Raw genomic sequence first — 23,444 nt, 5'->3', positions numbered from 1 at the left:
GAAGGATGGGATCTCTATAAAACATCTCTTGACATGCCTAGATGATATAAAAGCTTGGTTGGCTTTAAACTTCTTAAAGTTTAATGAAAAGAAAACAGAGGTTTTGGTGTTTGGCCCGAACGGTCCCTGTGAACCTTCCTCTGTTCATTTGGGACCCTTGGAAGCATATTTTAAACCTGTTGTAAATGACCTTGGTTTTAAGTTGGACAGTGATTTTAAATTGGATAGCCAGGTTAGAGCGGTGGTGAAATCCAGTTTTTATCAGTTAAGGCGACTGGCAAGAGTGAAATCTTTTCTTTCTAGGCAGCATTTTGAATCAGTGCTCCATGCTTTTATTATTTCCCGTTTGGACTATTGTAACTCACTTTATGTGGGGGTTAGTCAGTCGTTACTCTCACGTCTGCAGATGGTTCAAAACGCCGCTGCGAGACTGTTAACAGGAACCCGCAAAAGAGAGCATATAACCCCTGTGCTGGCCTCACTGCACTGGCTGCCTATGTCGTATAGAGTGGATTTTAAAATTCTAATGTTTGTTTTTAAATGCCTTCAAAATTTGGCCCCGCCTTACCTATCTGAGCTTCTTCACCCCTACTCACCCTGTCGGTCTCTTAGATCAGCTGATCAGCTTCTCTTGGAAGTACCGAGATCCAGGAGGAAGCTCAGAGGGGATAGGGCTTTCGCCATTGTGGCTCCCAAATTGTGGAATAACCTGCCCTTGCATGTTAGAACGGCACCTTCACTGTCAACTTTTAAAACACGTCTTAAAACCCATTTTTATTCTTTGGCTTTTGGCCTCAGTGAGACTTAGTTTCTTAATAACTTAATTAGTTATTTCATTTTTCATGAAATGGGTCTTAAAAGCCCATTTTTATTCTTGAATGTTGATTGTTTTAGTTTTTAATGTACAGCACTTTGTGTCAGCTGTGGCTGTTTTAAAGTGCTTTATAAATAAAGTTGATGATGATGATGATACACAAAAATGCTGGAAAACAAAAGAATTTGTGGGACCTGAAGGATTTTTCTAAAGAACAGCAGGCAGTTTAACTGTTCAGGACAAGCAATGGACTTGTGAACAACTATCACTTCTTCTACAACAACTAACAACTTCTTGTTCATAAAAAAATATGAAAAAATTATCATGTTTTCCATAAAAAAATATTAAGTAGCACAACCGTTTTAAACACTGATTATGATTAAAAAAATGTTTCTTGTGCAGACTTTATTACTTTATCAAAAAAATAAATGAATAAATATTGCTTATTTTGGCAAATGTAGGAGGTCATCCAGATATTTCGTGCAAATCATAAAAATTGTACATTTTCAGTGTGCACAGCAAGCTACATATTATATACCCTGCAGAAATAGAGCAAATTTTAAGTTAATTCAGCAGGTGGCACTGCTTATATATATTAGTAGGTGAACCAGCATTGAGCTTTTCCTCTGACAATTAAGATGAGGCATTGACACCCGGATGCTGGTGCTAGACCAGTAACATCTAGCAGCGTTTACGTAAAGTTCACTGAATAGACATCTCACACCTCCATTTCCCTTCACGCTTCACAGAGAGATGCTGACTGCAGGTTATGAACCAAGATGGTTTACAATTAAACTAAAATGTGCACGATTGGCACGCCTGCGGGGGACAGGACAGGACGATTAAGCTGCTAATACTATAGACAGTTAGACCTCGCTTTAATTCTACCCATAGCTGCAGGGGAGAGGGAGATATTAGATGAGATGGAATGTAATGAAGCACTCTATTGTTTTTACAAGCAAGAATGAGCTGAAGGTCTTTGTGACAGGAACAGCTATCGGATGATGTGTTTTGCCAAACACAATTTATTAAGCCTTCTAATAGTTAAATGGACAGATATGTGGATTTGTAATATTAGTAGTCACAACAGGTCATTTAGACTATTGAATTTCAACCTTTCTTGTCTTATATATCCTCTCAGAATGACTCAAGCATCCCATCTTTGGCTTTAAAGGAGAAATTAACTTTCAGAAGACAAATTCACAGATATTTTACTCACCCCCTTGTCATCCAAAACATTTCAGGATTTCTCTCCATATAGTGGACTTCTATTGTGCCTGTGAGTTTGAACTTTGCAGTTTAAATCCCAGCCAAGGAAGAAGGGTCTTATCTAGCAAAACAATCTGTTATTTTCTAAAAAAAAAAAAAAAAAAAAAAAAATGTATATACTTTTTAACCTCAAATGCTGGTCTTGTCTAGTTCTGTACTTTGTGTATTCCAGTTCATGACAGTTGGGTAGGTTGAAAAACTCCCATTACATTTTCTCCTTCAACTTCAAAATCACCCTACATCGCTGCAGAAGTACCGACCCAGTTTTTCGACATACCCTAACTTGAACCAGAATACACAGAGTACATGCAGAGCTAGACAAAACAAGCATTTGAGGTTACAAAATATATAAATTGTAGTTGTGTTTTTTTGTTTTTGTTTTTTCAGAAAATAACCGATTGGTAGAGCCCTTTTGAAGCTGCATTAAAACTACATTTTGTAAGTTCAAACTCAGGGCCCCATAAATGTCCACTATATGTAGAGAAATCCTGAAATGTTTTCCTGAAAAAACTATTTCTCTTCAACTGAAGAAAGAAAGACATGAACATCTTGGATGACAAGGGGTGAGTAAATTATCTGTAAATTTTTGTTCTTGAAGTGAACTTCTCTTTTAAGCCAGAGGAAATTGAACTATAGCACAGTTTCATTGGATTTTCTGTGTTTTTATTAAATCTAGCAGAGGCGGACAGAGTACACAGCTTCATTACTTGAGTAAAAGTACAGATACCCCTTGCTAAATTTTACTCAAGTACAAGTAAAAGTACTATGGTCAGATGTCTACTTAAGTAAAAGTACTGAAGTACTTGTTTTTAAAAGTACTTGAGTACCAAGAGTACATTTTCTAAATATTGCATTACTACTGCCACAGTGCTTACATTTATGTACAGAAACGTCCTACATGGAGTTATGAAAAATGTTAATGTTAATACCTTGGAGTTTTAATGGATTTTTTTTGCACCCACATTTGAACCTGACTGTGTTAAACACACCACATACTCAAGAAGATTAAAGCAAATGCTCAGCTTACATTAATGTGTAATATCAGAAAAGAAAATTCAGCTAACAATTGTGTGTATACGTGAGTTTCTCAGTTTTTTCATCAATCAAATCAATAAACCTAAACCAGCAAAGAAGGCAATATAGCAATGTTCTGACACAACTCTGAACTGGGGCCACAGGTTGGCACATTCCCGGGATGAACCTGCTGCGTCTTCATCCATTGTTTGGTCCATGGTTTCGTCTCTTATCTAAATAATTTTCTGACTATGGAGTTGATTTTGGCAGAAAGCTGAAGGTGATTGCTGATAGGCTGTCTCAATCAGTGGCGCCTGCACAATCCAATCGCGTTTGAGAGGGAAACAACAAATTGAGGGTTTCCGAGATTTTTCTTTTTTTTTTTTAGAAGTAGTAATGGGTACTCACGGTTATGGATAGAAATGTAGTGGAGTAAAGAGTACAATATTTGCCTCTCAAATGTACTTGAGTAAAGTCATGAGTACTCCCCAAAAATGATACTCGAGTAAAGTACAGATCCCTCAAAATTGTACTTAAGTACTGTACTCAAGTAAATGTACTCCGTTACTGTCCGGCTCTGAAATCTAGTAATATAAAATCAGATCACTACAGTTATTTTGTTACTAATTTCAGTGCTTTGAGATGTCACCGGATGAGAATTGAGACCCTTAAGGTCATCTCAAAGTCTACAAAGTCTATCTGTTTCTAAAATCAGGATTATTATAGTTAACTAAACTAAAACCTTGCATGCGTGTGGTGCTGCTGATGCAGGAACCGTCGTTCGGATGTAGAACCAGGATGCGCTGCACCTTGTTTACAAGCAGAAAAAGACACTGTCTTTGTAAACATGTCTTAAGATTTCGACAGTGAGGATAACTTGGAGTTTTTTGCCCAGCCTTACTTATTTGAACCAGGATATACAGACAGTGAACTAAGAGAGTTGTACGTTCTATGTCGCATGTGTCATGGTGCTCTTGTTAACAAGCATTGGAGATTGACATATAAAGGAAGAAATTGTTGAATAAAGTCATTATTCTTGTTTTCTTTGCACATAAAGTATTTTCATAGCTCATAACATACACTGATGTCACATGGACTGTTTTAACGATGTCCTTACCACCTTTCTGGGTACTGAAAGTGGTAGTTGTGTTGTTGTCTATGCAGGTTAGAAAGCTCTCGGATTTCATCAAAAATATCTTGATTTGTGTTCTGAAGATGAACGAAGGTTTTACAGGTTTGGAACGACATGAGAGTAAGTAATTACTGACAGAATTTTAATTTTTAAGTGAACTATCTTTTTAAACATGTATGTATTTACAAGTATGAACAGTAGAAATAGAAACAATAGTGATGCTTGCCTTAGCAGGAACCCTTATTGGTCTCCACTTCACTGGTACTTGCTCAGTGAGCAAATTATTCTGATTCATCCTCTGTTTACAATATCGAAGCCGAAAGTCAACATTCACAGAGTTCCACTTTCCTCTGGTGTGACATCTGTCTTTCTTTTATCAGCTCTCAGGATGAGCCGCGGGCGTGTCTGCTTTTCTCGCCTTTGTGTCGGCAGGTTAGATTGACTGGCATTTCCCCCTCCCCGGAGTGCAGTTCTATTAATCTGTTTAATATGCCACAGATAGGAGCAAAGTAATGGAACAGCCGAGCGTAAAAGCTGCCTGCTAGCTGTGATAGCTGGAGGTCAAGGCTGAGGAATTTCTTAGTTCTTCTAGCCTATACAGTAGGACCAGAAGGAAAAATAGCAGCTGAACAGCTTCAAAAAGTATCTGTCTATCTATCTATCTATCTATCTATCTATCTATCTATCTATCTATCTATCTATCTATCTATCTATCTATCTATCTATCTATCTATCTATCTATCTATCTATCTATCTATCTATCTATCTATCTATCTATCGCCTTTAAACACTCCTGTTCACCCACCCTCCTTTTGGTCTATGTAGTAAATGAGGCAACACCATTGCACAAATGAAAATTCCTCATAAATTCTGTATGACAGTGTTTTAGTTCATTACAGATCGTGAGTTATTAGCTAATTTGTTCATTAAAAGTGCAGGGCAAATTAACTGAGCTGGTGTGCTATGACTGGACTAAATGTGGAGCTTAACTGGAGAGTACAATTGCATTAGGGCTTAAAAAGGGCACATTTTAAAGTTATTATAAAATATTTGAGCTATTTTCATATTCAAATGTTTAATAGGACAAGTGAAAGTATTGTTCAACTAAGTTTTTTCCAATATGATTATAGAGTGCAAAAGTATTCATACCCCTTCTTTTTTTTTCCACATTTTGTTATGTTGCTGCCTTATGTTAAACTGCTTTAAATATTTTTTTTCCCACGCCAATCTACACTCCATACACCATAATGGCAAAGCAAATAAACACCGTTGCAAATTTATTAAAATAGACTTGTATGATTATATTGCATAAGTATTCATACCCTTATTTGGGACAGTTCAAATTTAGCTCAGAGACATTCATATTGCTTGTAGATGGTACTACACTTCGAGTGAAGTTAACCTGTGGAAAATTCAATTGAATGGGTATGATTTGGAAAGGCACACGTGTCTTAATAAAAGGTCAAACCAAGCCTTGAGGAGGTACCCATAATGGCAGAAATTTGAAAACAACCAGGACTCTTCCTAGAGCTGCCCTCCTGGCAAAACTGGGCAATTGATGGAGAAGGGCTTTGGTTAGAGTGGTGACCAAGAACTGCAACACTTCACTGATCTGGGCTTTGTGGTGGTGTGGCAAGACTCAATCCTCTCCTCAGTGAAGACACATGAAAAGTAGTTTAAAACAGTTTAACATAAGGCAGCAACATAAAACATGAAAAAAATGAAGTATGAATACTTGCCACTGTAGTTATGTCTTTTTTTTTAAATAATGTCACTACTTAATATAATATTACCATTAAATAATATTAATACTGAATCATCTACAATGATGTTACTACAAAAGTGAATATAAGGACTTTGTATTAGATGACCGGCTGTGTTTGTATGCTGTCACACACTTTCAGTCTGGTTTAAGAATGCATTCGTAACAAAATACAAAGTCATTGGCATTCATCCATTTTCTTTCCATTGCTTTCATCCTTGTTTTCTTTCTAATGTGCCAAGAGGGAAACTGAGCTGTATAATTAGTCACTGTGCCAAATTACAGACAGACATATAAATAAATACTGCCTGGATTAATTTGGATAGGCCTAGTCCCCTGTAAATGTTTAAATATATGTAATTATATGGATTATATTACGTATCTAAACATTTCCTTAGTGTGGTTATTTGATACATTTTTCCTTGTACGTGGGGCAATTGGTGCCAATGTTCATTATTGTATTGTAACTATAAAATATAGTTATTTACAGCTGGGGTTGACCAACACTAAATTATTTATTTTACCAACACTCAGTCATTTATTTTATTAAACAATTAGTACTACTTAAATTTAATTGAAAACCAAGGAAGACATCAGATATGCCCTGTCATTAATTTTGGCTTCTGGTCAAAGTGTCAGACAAAAGAGGATGAAGAACACTGGACTGTAAACTTGTGTGTGTGAATGCCTATGTGTGTATGACGATAATGTGGCATGACACATCTGAAATGAGACTGTGGTTGCTATGGCACAGAGCCAGGAGGAGACAGACTGTGCCGTAAATGATTTGCATTTACATCATGTACTTGCTCACGGCCAGTTTCTATATGATATTCCCAGTACAGGATCCTTGCAAACCTCATTTTCCTACCTTTAGAGATGTAAGAGGGAAGACATGTAAATACACAATCTAATTTAAAGAATATTTTGGACACATTACATGAGTTAAAATGTGTATTGTATGTGTCTGTAACCATAAAGCCATCAAATTACTGAGGGAATATACAGGTGGACCATTTCTAGATTCTTGCTGTGAATGTTTGACAAATCAATGACAGACATCATCAATTGTCATAACAGAGACTCAGAAACTGGTGCACAGTTTTGCCTTCCAAATGGTGCAGAAATCCTGTTAAAGCAGTTTCTCATGCTGTAAGCCATAAAGACATTTGCAATATAGTACTTACAGTAAAATTCAGATGTCTAAATGCCCATATTACTGCATGACATAACACAAGTGATTCAAACAAATGATTCAAGAGTTTTCCAGAACTAACTTTACTTTTCTCAACCATTTTATACTTTTAACTGGTGTCAGTGATATCAAGTTCACACAGTGTCCAGCAGAGTAACCACCACCTCATCATATTAAATAAGGGAATTAATTACACCATGGCCACAATTTACTTAAAAAGTCAAGTCACATTTATTTACAGTGGAGATCAAAATTAGAAAACATTCTATAAACACGTCTATTAATCTTCATCATTCAAAATTTTAAGGAATGTTAGCTGTGGGTATGCCATGTTATGCAAAATAACCAGAGAATTTTAACAAAAATCATTATTTTGTGAAAATGTTCTCCATTAAAATTAGAGAACAGTAACCACTGTAGAACAGAAGAAGATTACAACTAAAATTTTGCAGGGTTACAGCTGTCAGAAATTAGTAGGAAGTGTAGAGGCTCTTGCTTTGAATGACTTCACATCTGCGGCCGCAGGACATCACTAGTTTTCTCACACTGCTCTAGTGTGATCTTGTCCACTCTTCTTCATAGTTTGGTAACTGTGGTGGGTTTCTTAGCCATAACTTTGTCACCAAGAATTTTCAGTCGGGTTTAGATCAGGACTCTGGGCCGGTCATTTAATTATGTCAGTGTCCTTAGCTTCAAGGAACTGCTTTTGCCTGTTTTGCAGTGTGACGGGGGCATTGTCTTGCATGGTATGACGCATGTTTTTTACAGCAGGAGTTGGGCTTCTCACTAAAGAGTGCGCTTTCAGTCCGACTTCTTTTAAATGTCCTGAAACAGATTCTTACCTTGTTCAGCACTATACTGGCAAGCAATTACAGCTGCAGTGTCGAACCGATTCCCCATTGAGAATCTCCGCATTATCTTGTCTTCTTGTGCATTTGTCTTACATGGACACCCAGCCTTTTTGGGGGGACTTGAATGAATTAGTGTCATTATAAAGCTGCAATATTCAAGAAATCACAGATTTAGAACAGCCAACTTCTTTTGCTATGGACTGAAAGTGTCATCCCTTTGGCATTTATCTGGACAACCTCCTGTCAGGGTTTCAGTCACCTTAGAGTGGCCCACCATTTTACAATCTCATTAAAAATTGGAGAAATGCTGCCAGTTAAATAGAGTTTGTCATAGAGTTAGAGAAATTAGTACCAGGTGCCAGACTAACACCAATAAATTGGAGGTATCTGTAAGTGTTCTCTAATTTTGATCAAATATTTTCAAATTTCTCATATATGTTTTTAGACTGTGCTTTAGAATACAATTAATTTATGAAATATGCTTAAAACTGCCCTTCTACTCCTGTTAGTATAACTTAAAAGAGGACTAAGCAGTTTTCTGAAATTTAGGAAATTGTAGGTTCTCTAATTTTGATCTCCACTGTAAATAGTGCTTTATACAATATAAAAAAATTGTTTCAAAGCAGCTTTAAAGGGTTAGTTCACCCAAAGAATTCTGTCATTAATTACTTACCCTTATGTGGTTCTAAACCCGTAAGAATCTTCATCTTCGGAACACCATTTAAGATATTTTTGATGAAAGCTTTTCCGAGAGCTTTCTGACCATCCCATAGACAGCAAGGGTCCTTCCACATTCAAGGGCCAGAAAGGTACCAAGATGATAGACAAAGTAGTCCATGTGACATCAGTGGATCAACTGTAATTTTACGAAGCTACGAGAATATTTTTTTTGTGCAAAGAAAACTAAAATAATGATTTCTTTCCACATGTTCGCCTCTACTGTGGACGTGCGTTCGTGAGAGTACCCTGACGTATGCGTGTGGCAGTGCTGACCCAGATCAATAGTAGATTTCAATAGCTTTCATACAGCGTGTGTCCTTCTCCGTATGTAAACAAGGCACAGTGCATGTGTTCAACGTTCACCGCCACACGCATACGTGGTACTCTCAAGAACGCGCTTCCTCAAGTGACAGTAGAGAAGAAATTAAGCCATTTTTTTGTGCAAAAAAAAAAAAAGGATTCCCATAGCTTCGTAAAATTACTGTTGAATCACTGATGTCACATGGACTTACTTGTCGATCATCTTGGTACCCTTCTGGGCCTTGAACATGGAAGGACCCTTGCTGTCTATGGGAGGGTCAGAGACCTCTTGGATTTAATCAAAAATAATCTTAAAATTAGTTCTGAAGATAAACAAAGGTCTTACGGGTTTGGAACAACATGAGGGTATGAGAGTAATTAATGACAGAACCCTTTAAAGTAATAAACAGGAAAATAAAAGTGTTAACGTTGCAGAATTGATCAGTTAAAAAAAATTCAATTTCAGCTGTAAAGTAGCTCTAAAGAAGACAATAATGTCATTATTTAACTAGCTCAATGTTGATTCAGTTCAGTTCAATAATAATGTTCATTAATTAATAAATGAGCTCAAACCAATTAAAATTAGGGAACAAATTGATACAACATGGGATTAAACTAAAACAAGGGAACAAATTAAACAAATGTGAGATTGAATTCTTAATTTGTGGCCACAATATCTATTTTTCCCCACATGTTAAGTGTGGGCCTCCATGGGTATGTATGCGTGTATGAATGCAGTCCATTTCCACAATGTCATCTGGCATGAGATGCGTGACTTCTCACACTATTCACAACTCCTCTCTTGTAGTTTAAAGAAACAGTAAACTGTCCATCAGATGTGCATTGAATCTTGAAGGAAGTAGGCAATCCGGGTACTTTTCGCCTACTGTTTTTCGAATACCATGGCTTTGAAATTGCATACTCTCTGAGCTTCTTTTTTTAAATAAGTAATTACTTTGCAACCGCTGAATAAGTATTTTCTACATAGCATGAATTTGTGTAGTGTGAATGTGAAAATGTGTATATATAATGTAACTACATTCGCTAGGTTGTCATGTGAGCCATTTACAAATCCACAAATTCACAAGTATCTATTGTATGTACATTTAAGAATCTCACCATAAGTAGCAGTTAGTAGTATACTATTTTTTAGCAGGGAAGTATGCGATTTTGAATGCAGCATGTGTATTCAGACAGACTCTACTGGCATACTATAAATTGAAATAATAGTAGATGCTGCCAAACATAGTTCTTTACCTTATCACTGTGTCCTAATTTATTTTAGTGCTAGTGGTTCTCAGTAGGTAATGCATGCACATTCATGAGATAAAAGGTACTGATGATTACAGACTTTCATTGCTGGTGGGAAGAGGAAACACAAGAAAAAACACAGCGGTCTTGTTCCCTGACACTTGCTGGCAAGGAAGAATGTGCATCTATGGTTATCTGCATCCACACTATCTCTCCATCCACCCACATCTGTCTCTATGGCCTGTCCTCCTGATCTGTCTTCTAACGGCATAAATCACGCTTCCACTATGATAGATCCTTTCTCGGCTGTGCAGGAGACAGGTGTCGCCAGTTATTGATTTCACTCAAGCCCTTTACCAGCACAGATACCAAATCATTACAGAAACACCTGATCTCAGATTCATAGCATGCGTAATAAAGTATGTTTTAACCTTCCTAAATGTTGATGCATGGGAAGGGAAATAATGGCCAATATAAGAGCACATGGCTTGGAGACGATACAGATCAATTGGGCGCATATTTGTTTGTGCTTCATAAATGAGGACAAAGTATGATGATCAGTTTGTTGTTCTGCTATTAATTTTTTTTTAATTAGTAGAGTTTCGTTAAGGTTGGATTAAACTTGATTTACTTGCCCACTTTGTAAACGGTTGCAAAGAAAAACTGAGCATCATTTAATAAATGACTAAGGTGGATCATAGGCTACATGACCATTCATTGCAAACACAACAAACTCATGCTGAAACATGCACCAAGTTGGTAGATGCTCCATGGCAAATTAAAAGAGTATATTGGTAATTCCTGGTATTGTGTAATATTTCAGTCCAAAATTAACCAAAATTAATTGTTCAAAGCTTTTTCAATACTTTGGTATGTCCATTATAATGAATACAAATAATGATTGCATTTGAATATTTTTAGTAAATGTCTTATATCTATCTTAAACCAGGCAGTTTGTTATGTCCCTGAGGCACTTCAGTTTGTACTTAGAAAATTATTAACAAAATGTACATAGTGTCTTTTAATTGTGTTCCTTTCTTGTGAAATATATTTTTCTAAAAAACAGCAAGATATTTTATAAAAAACTTGTCGCTCAGTTTGAACTTAACCCTGTCACACTAACCATTTTATGTCCATAATAATTTAGACTCTGCTCATATGTGACAATTTACTAGAGATTATCATTCAGGTATCTTTAATAGTGGTATGGAAAATGGTTAGTAGTGTCATACTTTTTATTCATATTTATGAGACATATTATAGTCAGGGAAGATACTGTCATGCTTAACAACTCAACCCATAATCAACCTCAAATTCATAAGTGTATAAAATGTAGTTATTTTATTGCTGCCATATACAGTCAAGCCCAAATTTATTCATATCCCTGGCAAATTCTGACTTAAAGTTACTTTTATTGAACCATTTTTTTTATTAGAAATGACACAGACATCTCTCAGAAGATAATAAGAAGATGTACAAGAGGCATCATTGTGGAAAAAATTATAACTAATCATTTATTTACATTTGAACAAAAAGTGGCATGTCCAAAATTATTCATACCCTTCTCAATAATCAATAGAAAAGTCTTTATTGGCTATTACAGCAATCAAACGCTTCCTATAATTGCTGACCAGCTTTTTGCATGTCTCCACTGGTATTTTTGCCCATTCATCTAGCGATGAGCTCCAACTCTTTCAGGTTGGAGGGTCTCCTTGCCATCACCCTGATCTTTAGCTCCCTCCACAGATTGTCAATTGGATTTAAGTCAGGACTCTGGCTGCCTGGGCCACTGCAAAAAGTTAACGTTTTTGTCTGCTAACCATTTCTTCACCACTTTTGCTGTGTGTTTTGGGTCGTTGCTGTGCTGAAATGTCCACTGGTGCCCAAGGCAAGTTTATCTGCAGACTGCCTGATGTTGTTGTTGAGAATGTTGTTTTTGCAAAAAGAAGGCTACATCATTGTGGCCAAACAATTCAATTTTTGTTTCATCTGACCATAAAACTGAAGATCAGAAGTCTTCTTCTTTGTCCAGATGAGCATTTGCAAAGGCCAAGCGGGCTTTTGTGTGCCTTATCTGGAGAAGTGGTGTCCTCCTTGGTCTGCGTCCGTGGAACCCAGCAGTGTGCAGTGTCCGATGGACTGTCTGCCTTGAGATGTTGCCTCCAGCAGAGCCCAGATTCATCAGGATGGCCTTGGTGGTGATCCTTGGATTCTTTTTTACCTCTCTCCCTATCCTCCTGGCCAGCACAGGTTTCACTTATGGCTTCCGACCACGTCCTCTGAGATTTTTCACAGTGCGGAACATCTTGTATTTTTTAATAATACTTTGCACTGTAGCCACTGGAACTTCAAAACATTTAGATATGGTCTTAAAGCACTTTCCTGACTTGTGAGCAGCCGCAGGTCCTCAGTGAGCTCCTTTGTCTTAGCTATGACTGTCCACAAACCAACAGCAGAGAGCTTCTGTTTTTTACCTGTTGAGTTGATTAAAACAGCTGCTCCAAATGAATCAGGGTAATTAGGATTCTTTAGAACAGCTTGGACTATTTGGAATGGTATAGAACTTTGGATTTTCCCACAGACTGTGACAGTTTGCACAGGTATGAATAATTTTAGACATGCCACTTTTTGTTCAAATGTAAATAAAAGCTGAGAAATCTTTTTTCCACAATGATGCCTCTTGTACATCGTCTTATTATCCTTTGGGAGAAGCCTGTGTAATTTCATAAAAGTAACTTTAAGTCAGAATTTTAAAGGGTATGAATAATTTTGGGCATGACTGTATATAAATTAAAACTAAATGCAACGTATCCCTTCAAATGTATTAGAGACTTCAAACCTGTGACACCTAGTCACATTAATATTTTTGGAACAAAATATAGGGAAGACAAATAAGAATGAAAGCATTTCTTACAGATTACTATCTTACATGTTAAAGCAACACTAAAGAACTTCGCTCCCTCTACAGGTTGGAAGCGGAATTGCCCATTACCGCTGTCATAAATAATTTAGCCTACCGTCCATAGACTGTAAAAAATATGGACGTAGTGTCCGTGACGTCACCCGTAGGATTCTGAAGCGCTATTTTGAAGCTCATAGTGGGCGGGATTCGGCCGTCGCCATATTGGAATCGCGTCACCGCGCGTCACTCCCGGATAATCAAAAATGGGCAAAAAGGCAGGACGTGGGTGGAGCTGGTTGCTGAAACCACGCCCGCCTAGAGCGACAGTGGTGACAGCAGCGGCAATCCCCCGTCACTCAAGTGGCCACGCCCTTAATTATGCTGAACTTTAAGGCTTAATATAACTTAAACGGATGAGTTATAAAAAAAATCACCCCCCTCACAGTTGACATGAAGGGCAAAACTAGCTATATAGACCAAAACCGTTTTTTGAACCAGGCTGTAAACATACTTTTTTCTGCTGTAAAGTTGGGCATTTTAACATGGGGAGTCAATGGGACTGACTCCCTTTTGCAGCCAGTCTCTAGCGGCCAGTCGATAAATTGCAGTTTAAGTCATTATTCCGTGTTGGTTTCAATAGAGAGAGCGGGAGGTTGCCGCTTGCTACCGTCGCGTCACATGCACGTTATTTGTTTGGAGGCTATCCAGGACCGGCTTTGGAAATAACGATGTCCAGTGACAAGGTAGAGTATGTTGCATGACTTTATGAAAGTATGAAAACGAAATAAAACATAATAATGACATTGTTTGCTATTTTTTTTCCGTAAAGCAAGTCGCATTTGTAGCCTCATTTGAACTACAAAACCGCTACCCGACGACCCAAACTTACGTAGTGCTGTTATGGCCGATAGAGGGTCACAAAGCGAATACGAAAGTGCCGTTTCACCCTGTTATGAGTTGATGAACCACTGACACGAGTTCGGAAACATTATTTTAAGGTAAAAAAAAAAAAAAAAAAAAAAACTCTTTAGTGTTGCTTTAAGGACTAAAACAATAAAATTGTGGTTTTAGTTAAACTTTAAAATTAAACATATTTAACAAAAATATAGAGACCATTGACACACAATTTGTGTATTTTTTAGCTTCAGTCCTGTAAAAATGTGAAAAATATGAAACATTTTACATTTGTTATCAGGGACACATGAGCAGTAGGTAGATGTTTGTTTTATAACAAGTTCTGTGTAAAATCCTTTTCAAATCAATTCCATTAAAAAAAAAAAAAAAGTTTTTGCTCTATTTGGCCAACAAAAATAGTTCCAAACAAAGTAGAACACTTAGTGAGTCAATGAATCAATAAGTGCCCTTATAAACAAGGTTGCCAGATGTAACAAAAACACTTTCTGTATTGGCCAATAAAACTAGCCCACCTAAACTAGAACCTGACCTAAATATTAAAACTAAAAATGTGCCACTTGCATACCTAAAATGTCACCCTGGACCACAAAACCAGTCTTAAGCAGCACAGGTAAATTTGTACCAATAGCCAATAATACATTGTATGGGTCAAAATAAAGATCATGTTCCATGAAGATATTTTGTAAATTTCCTACTGTAAATATATCAAAACTTAATTTTTGATTAGTAAAATGCATTGCTAAGAACTTTTTTTTGGACAAATTTAAAGGGGATTTTATCAATATTTTGATTTGATTTGATTTGCACCCTCAGATTCCAGATTTTCAAATAGCTGTATCTCGGTCAAATATTGTCCTATTCTAACAAACGACACATCAATGAAAATCTTATTTATTCAGATGATGTATAAATCTAAATTTGACCCTTATGACTGGTTTTGTGGTCCTGGGTCACAAACATCTATTTTACAGTCACTTTTATGCATTATAAACTATTTCTACTTGAAAATCACTAGAAATAATCATAAACACAGTCTGCTTTCATAAATGAGACCATAGGAGCTCAAAGTCTCCCGTGAGACATTGACTTTAAAATCTTGGCTACTTATAACACTTCATAAGTCACCAAATTCTGTGAGAAAATAGCAACTCAACTTGTAAAAAATAAAAAAATGCCCCTGTAAATAAATTGTAATATAATTTGCACAGGTATTAGAATAAATTAATATGTAAGTATTTAACAGGTTCTACAATACGCAAACATATTTTTAATGAATAATTATGAGAGTGGTACCCTTTGGTTGAGCACTTGCCCCCCTAAAATGTGTTGACCCAGGTCAGTTGATTAGCAGCCATCCTGGCATAAGTTAGTAGTCATACACCACTAACATTGTCTAGTATTTTAAAGATCTAGTTTTGTAATCACAACTATTGCATTCTATATTCAACATGGTCTAGATATACCTCTGTGTTCACTTGTAGTGTGTTGATAATTCTATCACTTTAAACATGAACCGGTGATTAGAGAGAGACAGAAATCACTAGACAGGTCCAATTACTCTGCCCCCTGCCATTAGCATCCTGTGCTACAGTGCAGAGGTGCCCAGAACTAATAGAGGGGCTGCTGGCCTCTCCTTTCACCCAATTATGGGCCACCAGTGTTACCACAGCCACTGCTGCGAGACAAGACTGTGTGAGATGAGTAACTGTGTGAGAGGTCAAGCTGTGGTGTGGAAGGTTGCCAATAGACTTTAATCTTCTGTGGTGTTTCTGCTCATTTGAACACTTGATATATTCCTGTAAGTTGTAGCTTTTTTACTGCTTGACCTATTAACTTGGCCAGTTTCTCAAAGGCATTACATGTTACCCTAGCCCATTTCAGTGGTCACACTGTAGAAATATAGGTTGATGAAGTTTTGTTTTACTAATTACTAGAATTTAATTTTATTGCAATATAATTTAGATGACACATTAACTAACGTTAGCTACAATTTCTACTTCTATGTCAATGCATAACGCACTTCATACAGCTGAACGTTTCGTCGAATAAGAGGTAAATACTGATATAAATACTGTTCAGTTTCTTGCACAGACCGATCGTTATGTGTCTCAAGACCTCAATATATCGCTACGAGCCGCAGGGTTTAATTTGGTTTTGTCTGTGTATTTTTTTTTTTTTACTCTTAAAGATTTGGTAACCATTGACTGCCATTATATGACTTACAGACTGCAACAGTTTGAGTTAAAAAGCTTTGTTTGTCTTCTACTGAATAAACAAAGTCACCTACATCTTGGATGCCCTGGGGGTAAGCGGTTATCAAATTTTCATTTTTGGGTGAACTATCCCTTTACTTCTCATATTGGGAATATTTGTCTTCTCCCCAAATTTGTCACTACCGAAAAAGTAATAATAATTTAATTAGAAGGTTTATATTAACCTATTATGATTTTGCTCACATCTACATTGTAAATATGTTTTTGCTATTTTATAAAATAAAATTCAGAGATAAATCAAAAAAATATTTCAAGTGTAATTTATGAGATTTGTATTTTGAATCCAATTTTTCTTTGTAAAAGGCAAAAGTTTGACCATAGTAATTTCAAACTTAAGAATCCATTAGTTTGAATATAGATTGAACCAAAAACTATCATAACATTTTAGTTGATAATTTCATTATACTTCATTTTTGACAAAACATCCCATGTTTTGATCAGAGGTGGAAAGTAACGAATTACATTTTCTCGCGTTACTGTAATTGAGTAGGTTTTTTGTGTACTTCTACTTTTTAAAGTAACTTTTAAATTTTGTAATTTTACTTTTACTTAAGCGTTTTGATTTAAGTATTGTACTTAACTACATTTTAAATATCATCCGTTAAAAATAAAAATAAATAAATAATACTAAAAAAATTAATAAAAAAAAAAAATGTGCGTGGAGGGAAGGAGGAGATCGCGCACCGGAAACTACGGATTGCTTGGTGAGCGGGAGAACAAACGCAGCGCGCTTACTCAAGAAAGATGGCGACGGACAGTTTTGCAGACTTACATCTCTCGGCTTCATGCATGAAGCAAACCGTCGCGCTAATGTCAAGGTAATAACAAACTTGCGCGTACCTAATGTATAACACTCGTGTAAATCAGAGTCGTACATTCGGCACGCATAAGTCCGCTATTGATTCACAAACTATGCGCGCTCTCTGGGCTCTGATCCCTATCGTATTTTTGCGTCAAAACATTTGCCTAGTTGTCCAAATTACTGTCCTGTGAGTGTTTTATAATGAATGCTCACCCATCGAAGAGGAGTGAGGCTCTGTGTTTATGAGCATCAGGCACGCACTGACTGTCACATGAGAGATGAGATCTGGGTCCAAATGCAGGGAAGGAGTTTTAATATAAATAAACAAACAAAACACAAACAAAAGGCCAACACGGCACAACACAACTTGAATATAATACAAAATAAACAGAACTGAAAACACGGTCAAGAGCAGGATCAGGAACACACAGACAGACTAGAAGACACACGAAGACAATGCAGCCAGAATGAGCAGTGAGACATGAGAGTTCTTATAGACCAGATAATAGTAAGCAGGTGTGAGTGTAATCAGTGCTAATGACAAGACAGGAGTGAACAATCAGGGAAGTGCAGTGCAAGGGGAACAGCGACCTCAGGTGGCTGAGGGAAACCCCACAGCCCAGATCATGACACTGACAGTTCTTTGGCGCAGTTTGACAGTTTGTGTCTTTGTCGAACCTTCACATCGATGCGTTTCAACAGATTTAGAATGTATTTGCTGTAGTTTGAATTCGTATGTTATTTTTTTAATGGAAACAGTAGATATTCAGTCAGTCAAGTTCAAATGGATAGGTTTAGTGGTCTTTTGGCATCTCCCTGTCCTGTTTGGTAAGGCAGGTTCACTTATTTAAGAAAAAGTACTCTGAAGTTCTAAAGAATGTCTGAAGTAAGGAATTCAGGAGGTTTAAATCTTTTTTAAATTTTAAAAAGTTAGAATTTAGCAGAGTTTTTTTTTTAAAGGTTATAAGGTATATTTAAAGTTTTAATTTAAAGTTTGTTTGAATTTTGAGTTTTTTTATAACATGCAGTAGAAGAATAATAAGGCAAAACAAATGTTTTGGTTAAAAAAAAGACTTAAAAATAAATACTTTTCTCTTTACTGCGGAAGTAAATAAGTAAATAAATAAATAAGATAATAATAAATAAGAGGAAAAAATTGAACGGAGAAGGAGGGGTGGCCCCGCAGTAAAAAAGGTTGGGAAACCCTGCTCTACTGAATTCACAGTTTATGCAACATTCAGTGGTTGTGATGTTTAAAGTTTTATGGAATTATTTGCCTAAAAAAATCCCTAAATGTTTTATATGGTTATTTTTTTTATTGTATCTTATTTATTTGTTTTTATTGCACTTTAATTTGTAAAGTTTCCTCAAATAAAAACAACCAGGTTGAGAATTATATCCCCTTGGTTTTTTTTGAATAACACTTGAATCCTCCACCCAGCACTGCTGTTCAAAAAAAAAAAAAAAAAATTACTCACTAAATTTTACTCAAGAGTAAAATTTTAAATGAGTTACTTTTTACTTTTACTTGAGTAGATTTTTTGACCAGTACTTTTACTTGTACTTAAGTAAAATTTCATTGAAGTAACAGTACTTTTACTTGAGTAGCATATTTTATTACTCTTTCCACCTCTGGTTTTGATAGTGACAATAATGCTTTGGTAGCAACCACATCACATTTCAGAATTTTACCTTGCATACTAAAACATAGTAAAATACAAAAAAAATGCATAACTGTACTAAAATTTTGTTTATTTCCCCCATATTTACCTTAAAATGACCTACTCATACCTTGTAGCTATGAAAGAGAGGGACACAGGAATATTTTCTGATAATAAATTTAGGGGTGTAGTTAAAATCAGTCTCAGCCAATGGACTAAAACATATAGGCCAGACAAGGCAGTCCTAGACTAAAATGTAAGTCTGAGCTGTTTGAACTGAAAGAAACTTGCACTGACTGATCTTAAAATATATCGGTGTCTTTGTTTTGTCTCAAGATGCACACCAGTAGTGTTTTTTTCTAAGCATGTTTATAAAAATTACTTAAATATCCTAATTGAACTATCTGCTAATCCTGGCTTAGTCTAAGCCCTGTCTGTGAAACCGGGCCATACTGTTTTGGTAGTGAAAAGAAAAATGTGGGACACATTTTTTTATTTACATAAAGTTTCATAATTTATAAAGAAAATATAAAATAAATATAAATGTTTTTGCACCAATTCTGTAAAATGGTCCATATATATATATATATATATATATATATATATATATATATATATATATATATATTAGTGGTGGGCCGTTATCGGCGTTAACGTGCTGCGTTAGACGTGAGACTCTTATCGGGCGATAAAAAAAATATCGCCGTTAATCTATTCTCAAAATTGGGTTGGGAGCTGGGTCTAAACTATGCAAGATATGATGACTTTCACCTTGATATTTTAGCACGGATGATGTATACCTAGTCGAATTGCACTGTAGGGGGCGAGAACGAGTCTTCAACTTCTTTTAGTCATTATTTGGGTAGCACACATATTCTGAATGCCTTCAGCAGAATTCAAATTAGCCATTTTAATCTAGATTAATCTATATTAATTCCAAGATTTAATCTAGATTAATCTAGATTAAAAAAATTAATCTATGCCCACCCCTAATATATATATATATATATATATATATATATATATATATATACAGTGCCTTGCAAAAGTATTCATACCCCTTCATTTTTGCAGCATTATGTTAAACTGCTTTAAATTAGTTTTTCCCCACATCAATTTACACTTCATACACCATAATAATGACAAAGCAAAAACCAGATTTGCAAATTTTACAATTTTATTAAAAATAAAACACTGAAATAAGTACATTGCATAAGTATTCATACCCTTAACTCAGTACATAGTTGAAGCACCTTTACAGCCTCAAGTCTTTTTGGGTATGATGTGACAAACTTTGCACATTTGCATTTGGCAATTATCTGCCATTCTTTGCCTCACCTTTTGACCTCTCAAGCTCTGTCAGCTTGGATGGGGGCTGGCAGACATTTTCTAGAGTCCTAGTTGTTCCAATCGTCTTCCATTATGGATAATGGAGGCTATACATGCTTCTGTGAACCTTCAATGCAGCAGATTTTTTTCTGAACTCTTTCCTTTCCCTCTACAGGCAGTTATCTTGACCTCAGGACATGGTTTTTGCTCTGATATGCATTTTCAGCTGTTAGACCTTTTCTGAGAGGTGTGTGCCTTTCTAAATCATACTCATTCAAATGAATTTGCCACAGTTTAACTCCACTTAAAGTGCAGTAATATCTAGAAGCAATATGAATGCTCCTGAGCTAAATTTCGAGTGTCCCAGAAAAGGGTATGAATACTTTTCAGTTTTTTATTTATAAAAAATTTGCAAAGTTGTTTTGTGCTTTGTCATTATGGTGTATGAGATGTAGATTGATGTGGAAAAAAAATAATTTAATACAGTTTAACATAATGCTGCAACAAAACAAAATGTGAAAAAAATGAAGGGGTATGAATACTTTTGCAAGGCACTGTATATATTAGTCAATATTTAAATAATCAGTGTTTGCTACAAATTACTCCCTCTCCCTCTACCACCACCAGCTCCGCCTGTCTGTATCTGCTACAGGATTTATATATGTCTGAACTGAACTGAAAGTATTATTTAATAAACACACCCACAATGACCAGAGAATTATGATGCTACTAGTTGGTGTTTTTGGATACACTGATGCCCATTTGGGGTTCTATTATGTAACCACATTGACTCATACTTTTGGGTCACTGGTGCTCCTGTACGATGCCAGGAGGCTTTACTATGAGTGATGCTTCCTCTCACAGCTCACGGTAACAAATGGAGTGTCATCCTGCACCGTGGTAAAGCCTGACCCCTGTATTGATTAACCCTCATCATCCAATTTCTCCCTCAGCCTTGATTTATGGGCGACCATTGTTTTTACATTAGCCATCAAATCTGTCTTTTCAGGTTACGGTGGACAGGCTAATGGCTTGCTGTCTTTCTCCCCTTGAGTCCAGTTCAAGATCCCTTGCCCTTTAAATGTTTTTAATGAAACATTGCTAATGCACTCTGTTTTACAGTTTTTTTTTAGTTCATTTATTTTCATATGTGTTTCAACTGTTTTAAGAATGTTTGCTAACATTCCCATTACTGTTCTTTTTTTTCCAGAATGTTCTGGAAAATGTTAGCAGTATGTAGATATAGAGTGTGATAAATAAGCTGTTTTTGTGGATTGACTATTAATATTGAGCTTTGTATTTAAAAGCAGGATCCAGTTGGTATATCTTGCAAATGGTGCAGCAAAATAAGACTTTTGTCTTTCAGCCACATGTCTAAATAAAAAATCATCTACTGCATTAAAAATGACTTATGTATGATGTGTTAGTCATGTGACCAGCAATATCTCACTGACCTCTGCATGTTCTTCACACGTAGCTGCGACGGCTGTCATCTGGAAAAGATTTGGTGAGTTTATCAGAAAATATGGCCATTCTTCACGGCAAAGGCCACACATGAGACTAGAGAGTTATGAGTGCTTGCATGAGATGCAAGTGGGGGTCAGGAATATTAATGGAGGGGTTCTCCATCATTGTGTTATTTAAATGAAACCTCAAATAATGTGTTTTTCTTCCATAAATATGTACATTTTATTTCATGTACATCCAAGCTAGTCTTATTCAAATACATGTTGTTAGTTAATAGATAGTAACTCACCTTCACATTTACTATCTAATCTACTATGCTTTCCATGTGAAATTACAATTGCAACATTGTAATTGCTGTCATTGTTTTGTGTATAACAGTGTTAGTAAGGGGTATTCTCTATGGTGATTAGGTGTTAAATAAATGATAGGATTCTGGGTGGGTGGCTGAAGGGCTGCCAACATGAGAAGATGACTCCTGTCTGGAGCTAGAGAAGACTTGCCAGCATTTGGCAGCCATGATCCATTAACCATAAATCCCCTCTCCCTTTATAGCCAAACCTATTGTCTCAAAGCTCCATTAACCCCAACCAGCCTATTAACTAATAAACACTGTTGTTGTCATAAAGCCAGACCTCTAAGGGCCTTTCTACATGTTTTCCTTTATGGTCTCTAGTTAGTTAAAGACAATATCCAGCCAACTGCTCATACAAAATTTCAAAATGGTATAGACCTTTATACATATATGACCCTGGACCACAAAACCAGTCTTAAGTCGCTGGAGTATATTTGTAGCAATAGCCAAAAATACATGGTATTGGGTCAAAATTCTTGTTTTTTTCTTTTATGCCAAAAATCATTAGGAAATTAAGTAAAGATCATGTTTCATTAAGATTTTTTTGTAAAATTCCTATTGTAAATATATCAAAATGTAATTTTTGATTAGTAATATGCATTGTTAAGAGCTTAATTTGGACAACTTTAAAGGTGATTTTCTCAGTATTTAGATTTTTTTGCACCCTCCGATTCCAGATTTTCAAATAGATGTATCTCGGCCAAATATTGTCCTATCCTAACAAACCATACATCAATAGAAAGCTTATTTATTGAGCTTTCATATGATGTATACATCTCAGTTTTGTAAAATTTTACCTTATGACTGGTTTTGTGGTCCAGGGTCTCTCTCTCTCACACACACACACACACACACACACACACACACACACACACATGAACAATATCACACGAGTAGACTTTGAGTTTGTCTACTCATGTGATATTGCGTTTATACAACAGTTCAACGGCACGAGTGTGTAAACACATAAACAAAATAACAACGGGGTGTCTTTAAAAGCCCTCTTTTGTGCGAACTATTCCTTCCGCCACAAATTCAAATCAAAGTTTGACGGTTGATCAGCTGAGCATAAGCTTCTTCGTTACTAAGTCCAAAACGTCACTTTAGAACTAGTAACGAAAGGAATGTTGAGTTGCTTCATTGAAAGCCTATTGTATTACTGCATCAAAATCTCACTGTATCATGTTTGAGTATTATCACAGAGAGATGGACTGAACGAGTCATTATAAAACGGTTAGTTCCATTCCTCAATTTTGACTGGTCAGCAGCTGTGTTTTATTCAAGATACAGCTACGACCGCTTCACTCAACGGTTCTGTGTATCATTGAGCCCCCTTAGCAACCACCCTTAGCAACATAAATATAGGGCCTATTCATTTCTTATTTGAAGAAAACAATAAGAGCTAACAGGCTAAAATGTTGCAAGTAAATTTTGA

This window comes from Garra rufa, chromosome 5, assembly GCF_049309525.1.
Source record: "Garra rufa chromosome 5, GarRuf1.0, whole genome shotgun sequence".
Lineage (NCBI taxonomy): Eukaryota > Metazoa > Chordata > Actinopteri > Cypriniformes > Cyprinidae > Garra > Garra rufa.
Note: the sequence above shows the minus strand (reverse complement) of the source record.